This window comes from Alexandromys fortis, unplaced genomic scaffold (genome assembly GCF_014885135.2).
Source record: "Alexandromys fortis isolate MF-2015 unplaced genomic scaffold, M_Fortis_MF-2015_v1.1 scaffold_103, whole genome shotgun sequence".
Classification (NCBI taxonomy): Eukaryota; Metazoa; Chordata; class Mammalia; order Rodentia; family Cricetidae; genus Alexandromys; species Alexandromys fortis.
This window is the reverse complement of record NW_026067978.1, coordinates 4048795-4054247: the sequence shown is the minus strand read 5'-3', so window position 1 is coordinate 4054247 and position 5453 is coordinate 4048795.

Genomic DNA, 5453 nt, shown 5'->3' with positions numbered 1-5453 from the left:
TGGTCGCCCCGCCGCCGCGCCTCTTGGTTGCGATTGGACGGTACTTTCATCCAGGGGCCGGACTCCTGAGTGGCTGCCTCATCTGCCTATGATTACGGGATCCAGAGCCTAGATGGACATGAAGTCTCACCAATACTTGAGTCGATCGTGAAAACGAGGGCGGGATGCCCTGTGAGCGACACCCAGACAAGCCAATATCTGTACACAACCGCTCTCATTGGCTTACATATCTTCCTCTGGGCGGAAACCCGCGGTTCAGGCAGGAGCGGTTGATCCACAAGGTGGGGCCCGTGTACTTTGGGGAAGTAAACCCCATGCAAGTAGGAGGTGGGCGCGGGGGGGACCAAGGAAGCCACCAGCCAATCGCAACGCTGGATGAAACTGATTGACACGGAGGGATGGATTTCTCCAAAGACAGCCCCAGGGCGGCCTTGCCCTCTGGGGCGGTTAAGAGGATGTGCTAGCTGCGCCTTCCGTTCTCTTTCTTTTCTCTTCCTCTTAAATCGAGTCCTGTCCCTAAGGCCCCCCTCTCCTACCTTCCCTGGTGACTTTGGTACCCGGGATCCAAGTGACAAAGTTTCCCGGGTTTTTTTTTGTTTTTCCTCTTCACATCAAAACTTTTTTTTTTCTGCATGCGTTTCGGAAGAGCAGTCACTGCTGACCCTTAGCATTAGTCAGCACGAAATCTGTGGCCACAGAGGACAGCGAAGTAGGAGACCCCAAAGCACCCCCGTGCGGCAGCCTCTCTGGGATTGCGCGTGTCCCCGGTGACTTCCTAGCGGGTGGTGCACGAGTGGTCCGTGGTTGTTTTCAGGAGCTTTTTCCTTCTCGTGAGTGCAGAGACAAGATCCATACTCAGGCCTGAGTGCGCCGTGGGGTGCGTCACCACCAGCCATTGTCACGTGCTTTTCTAATTGAAATGGGAATTTATCCAACTCTTAGGTAGACACGCCTAAAGTTCCCCACAACGCTCCAGGGACCAAGTATTACCTCCTACTGTCCGCAGCTTGGGATTTTGTGATCCCTCTGTTTGGCCACCAGAAGCACTTTATATTAAAGAACTGTGGTGGGCCAAATTCTAGATATAGACCGGACCTGGTCTGTGGTCCCAGGAGTTGGAGGCAAGGGGAGAAATTCAAGTCATCCTGGACTATATAACAAGTCTGAGGCCCGCCTGAGCTACATGAAACTCTGAAAACAAGCTAGCTTGTATTTGTTTGTTTTGTTCTGATTTTTTTTTTTTCTCTTTTAGGGCTTTTTGAAACAGTGCTGACCTGGATTTACCATGTAGCCTAGGCTGACCTCGAACTCACGAGCTTCCTACCCTGACCTCCTGAATGCTGGGAATAGGGACATTAAAGTGTTACAGAGAATTTCTGAAAACGGAACACGTGGACAGTCCCCTAGTGCAAAAGAAAGACTCAGAGTCAGCCCAGTCCATGGTGGAAGGAAAATGGAACCATGCGGAACCTGGAACTCTGGAGGCCAGAAGCCAAGTGAAAAGTCTAGAGTTCCAACAGCCCGGCATCTTCTGCCATGACGCAGAGGGAAGCTTCAGGGTGCCTGTCTACAGGCCGTGGGCACTTGAGTCTCCAGTGGAAACCTGCTTCTAGGGCTGCATGCACCAAGCCCTGAAGCGGCACGGACATTTCCGCATTGAGAATCCTTTAGGATCTCTTAGCCCAACTAAGGAATCAGAGAACTTTGGCAGATTTTCACAAGGATTTTTTTAAATTGAAATCCCCGTGCTCCTGACTGCTTTGCCTTTCTTCCCTTTTTCTTAATTGATTTAAAAAAAAAAAAAGTCTCTCTTTTGATTCTGCCTCTGCTGGGATTAAAGCAGTGCACCACCACAGCCATCTTTTAAAAATAAAATAAACCGGGCGGTGGTGGCCCACGCCTTTAATCCCAGCACTCGGGAGGCAGGCGGATCTTTGAATTTGAGGCCAGCCTGATCTACAAGAGCTAGTTCTAGGACAGGCTCCAAAGCTACAGAGAAACCCTGCCTCAAAAATAATAATAATAATAAATTTAAAGATGTATTCCTAAAGGCAGAATAAAGATACATATCTTTTTATTGTTTGAGAATTGTATACTTGCATGTGAAATGTTTTGATCAAGGCCATCCTCTCTAATTACATTGGGTCTCTGTTTGAGTTTTGGTTTTTTGTTGTTGTTTTTCCCACTAGGTCCACTTAGTGCTGCCTGTATGGTTGTAGGGCCATCTACCAGAGCAATAGTAGCCTCTCAGGTGGGATCTACCTAAAGAAAACTGCCCTTCCCTCTCCTATAGCCATCAGCAGCCTCTAGCTCCTCAGCTAAGGGTGGGACTTGTGCTGGAATTTTGACTTGAACTTTTCTGGGTCTTGTGCATGCTGTCCCTGTCATTGCGGGTTCATAGGTGTAGATGCCCTGTTGTGTCCTGAGCCATCCACTCTCTCTGCCCTGTATGATCATTTTGCCCCCATATTCTGCAAAGAACACGGAGCCTTGAATGAGCATAGGCTATATAGACATCCCATTTAGGACTGAGAACTCCAGTCTCTTATTCTAGGATGTTGACAAAATTATGAGTCTCTATATTAATCACCATTGACTGCAAGAAACTTCTCAGGAAGAGTTAAAAATTTTCACTAATCTGAGGGTGGCACACAGGGCCTGAGGTCCTCTCTGTAAACTGAGACAGAATACCATCTCAAGTTCAAGACCAACCTGGGCTTTTTTTTTTTTCTTTTTGGTTTATCAAGACAGGATTTCTCTGTGGCTTTAGACCAGGCTGGCCTCGAACTCACAAAGATCCACCTGCTTCTGCCTCCCAAGTGCTGGGGTTAAAGACGTGCGCCACCACTACCTGACCAACCTGGGCTTCTTAGGGAGAGTACTTCAAAAGAAAGAAAGGAAGGAAGGAAGGAAGGAAGGAAGGAAGGAAGGAAGGAAGGAAGGAGAAAAAAACCCTACCCAAACATCTGGCCACGAGTTTCCCAGCACAACCTCAAACTCCACAGCTATAAATAAATGAGACAGGGTTTCTCCATAGCTTTTGGTTCCTGTCCTGGAACTAGCTCTTGTAGATCAGGCTGACCTCGAACTCTCAGAGATCTGCCTGCCTCTGCCTCCCTAGTCCAGCTCACTTATTTACAATCTGGAGGAGTAAACTGGATGTGTCGGCCACGCCTTTAATCCCAGCTCTCACAAAGCTGAGACAGAGTTCAAGACCAGCCTGGTCCACAGAGTGAGTTCCAGGACAGTCAAGGCTAAGCGGGGAAACCCTGTGTCAAAAAAAATAATAATAATAATAATAGAAAGTAAATATAATATGTTAACAGGAAGCTAAAAACAGGGAACTGGGAAGATGGCTCAGCCGGTAAAGGTGCTCACCATCAAGCCTGGTGACCTGAGTCCAATCCCCTGGACCCATATGGTGGAAGGAGATGGTAACTCCCACAAGTTGTCCTCTGACCATCACATGTGTGCTGCACACACAAGAAGGAGGAAAAGAGGGGCTGGAGAGATGGTTCAGTGGTTGAGAGCACTGGCTGCTCTTCCAGAGGTCCTGAGTACAATTCCCAGCACCCACATGGTGGCTCACAGCCATCTGTAATGAGATCTGGCGCCCTCTTCTGGTCTGTAGGTATATATGCAGACAGAACCCTATATACATAATAAATAAATCTTTTTTTTAATATTTATTTATTATTATGTATACAATATTCTGTCTGTGTGTATGCCTTCAGGCCAGAAGAGGGCACCAGACCCCATTACAGATGGTTGTGAGCCACCATGTGGTTGCTGGGAATTGAACTCAGGACCTTTGGAAGAGCAGGCAATGCTCTTAACCGCTGAGCCATCTCTCCAGCCCCTAAATAAATCTTTAAAAAAAAAAAGAAAGGAAAAGAATAAAGAAAGAAGGGAAGGAAGAGAAAAAAGAAAAGGAAGGAAGCAAGGAAGGAAGGAAGAGAGAGAGAGAGAAAGAAAGAAATCTGGCTACATAGTCAGACACAATAGCACAGAAACACAGACACAATAACACAGTCTCCACTTCCAGGGGATAGACACCAAACCATCCAGAAAATGAGAGCAAGTCTACAGGTACTGTTATGGAGCTGTTCAAGAGAAAGCGAGCAAAGAGAAAGAATGGGAACAATTTTCTAGGCCTAGGTCTTAACAACGTGGCAGAGGCTCCCATGGAAAGACTGGAGAGCCTGGGCAGTCCAGGTCCATCTGTGTCTTTTCACTGGGCTTGCGCTGGTGAGATCGAATTTGGGTCACAAGAAACAGCTAATGATTACTGACAGCGGGATGAACTTTGTCTCAGCGGAGAAGATACGCTTAGTTTTCATTCCGCATGCTTTGCTAAGATTTTTTTTTCTATTTAATTTGTTGCTGTTTTGTTTGAGTCAGAGCCAGTCTGGCCTTTAACTTCTGATCCTCCTGTCTCCACCTTCCAAGTACTGGGATGGCAGGCCCGCGTCACCATTCTCGAAGTGTGGCCGACCTGAGGAGGTCAGAGGGACAGTAAGTAGCCCTGTCCTTCCACTATTTGGAGCCTGGACATCAAAGATTGTTACCGTCCCCTGGGCCCTTGATAGAAAGATCTTTTGGTTGTTGTTTTTGGACAAGATATCACCACATAGCCTTGGCTGACTGCAACTTGATCTGTAGACCTGGGCTGGTGTGGAATTCAGAGCTCCACTTGCCTCCTGAGTACTGGGATTTAATGGTACTTGTTTTCACTTTTGGCCTGGGATTAGGAGCTTGAACCCATCTTGAGCAACACTCACCTCCAAAAGAAGAAGGAGGAGGAGGAGGCCAAAAGAAGAAGGAGGAGGAGGAGGAGGAGGAGGAGGAGGAGGAGGAGGAGGAGGAGGAGGAAAGAAAAGATAGTAAACTAAACCAGTAAGCCAGGCCAGGTCAGCAAGCACTCTTCCCACAGTCTAACGACTAGAGTTTGGTTCCAGGAACCCACATCATGATAAAACCTACTCATGAAAGCTGCCCTCTGACCTCCAAACACATGACAATGGCATACAAAAGTGGAAACTCACACATACAAAATAAGTAAGCATAATATTTTTTTGTTGTTGTTTGTTTGTTTTTTGAGACAGGGTTTCTCTGTAGCTTTGGTGCCTGTCCCGGAACTAGCTCTTGTAGACCAGACTGGCCTCGAACTCACAGAGATCCGCCTGCCTCTGCCTCCCAAGTGCTGGGATTAAAGGTGTGCGCCACCACCACCCGGCAGTAAGCATAATCTTTAAAATTAAGAAATAGCCGGGCAGGGCTAGAGAGATGGCTCAGAGGTTAAGAGCATTGCCTGCTCTTCCAAAGGTCCTGAGTTCAATTCCCAGCAATCACATGGTGGCTCACAACCATCTGTAAAGAGGTCTGGCGCCCTCTTCTGGCCTTCAGGCATACACACATACAGAATATTGTATACATAATAAATAAATATTAAA